Here is a 1,305-nt window from a genome sequence, read left to right as displayed (position 1 = left end):
TGTGCTGTGCTGTGCTGTGGGGATCATGGTAATCTGGCCAATTGAAGAAGCTGAGCTCTGCCGTAACAGGAACTTCAGCAAAGCCTTCACTCCCTACAGGCAGGTCCAATGTGGTAAGGCCGATGTTTCCATATTGCTGAGAGAAATGGTCTCGCCTGTAGGTCTTCCTCACGGAGCAATGCATTCAAAAGTGGAGGTTGTTAGAATGCAGTTCCCAGAGCTGTTTAGGAGGTCTTCGATTTACTTCCACGGTTCTGGTGGTGGCCACACTATAGCTCCGTTAGTTATGTTTCAGAGTGCTTACACAGTTCTGTGACAGCCACACAGCAGGATTATAGCAATGCAGGAATCAGCTTTCCTAGCTGCGCACTCTCCCTCCACTTCCCAGTGCTGTTGATAGGGGAAGGGGACTCAGTGACCAAAGGCACACGTAGGGCAGGGCTGCTCCCTGTAGTCCTGGCTTCTACACTGGCTGGTGGAGTCACCTTCAGAAAAACAGTTATGATTCAGACTTAGAGTCTAGGAAGAGACAGAAGCTACAGCCTCGGGCAGGACTCCACAGGTGGATGTGGTGTGCACCCAAAGCCATTGTGTGTGTGTGTGTGTGTGTGTGTGTGTGTGTGTGTGTGCTGAAGCACACGCATCACCCCTATAGATTGTAGTATACTCATTCAGTGAAATGTTGTGAGACCGTGACCATTAGCTGGAAGGCCTTAGTTTATTTGATGACATAGGAAAAGATGAAATATATAATCTTAAACATGATAGCTAAGATGTTCTGAGTGGTACAGTTATGTGAGTGGGTGTCTGTGTAACAGAGTTTCGCAGTGAGTATCTCCCTGGTTACAGTTATGCCTTACCCTTTCAGGTTTTCATGGTTTTCCATTTCTCGGCGTCCTGGGGATCTCAGCCAGGGCCTTGCGGCTTTGTGTTCTTATGTTCTTGAGACAGAGTCTCGTTAGTGGCTGAACCGCTACAGATTCAGGATGGCCTTGAACTCACAGTCATCCTTTTGCTTCAGCTTTCTGGATTCGGCTTTCTAATTTGTCCGTGCACATTTGTTTGGAGGGAAAACTTACTTATTTTAAAGGAATTGTGTGCATACACAGCTAACAAAATGAGATAGTATTGTATAATTGTCTGAGGTATAAAGTTCATTAAAGCACATTGTGATTTTGAGGCTCGGATGTGACATGCACCCGCTGGCTTGTGTTTGGACAGTTGGTTGCCTGCTGGTAGCACTACCTTGGAAGACTATGGGAACACTGGGACATGAGGCCTCGCTGGAAAGAACAGGACTCGGCT

This window comes from Mus caroli, chromosome 8, assembly GCF_900094665.2.
Source record: "Mus caroli chromosome 8, CAROLI_EIJ_v1.1, whole genome shotgun sequence".
In the NCBI taxonomy this organism is placed as follows: domain Eukaryota; kingdom Metazoa; phylum Chordata; class Mammalia; order Rodentia; family Muridae; genus Mus; species Mus caroli.
This window is presented reverse-complemented; position numbering follows the sequence as displayed.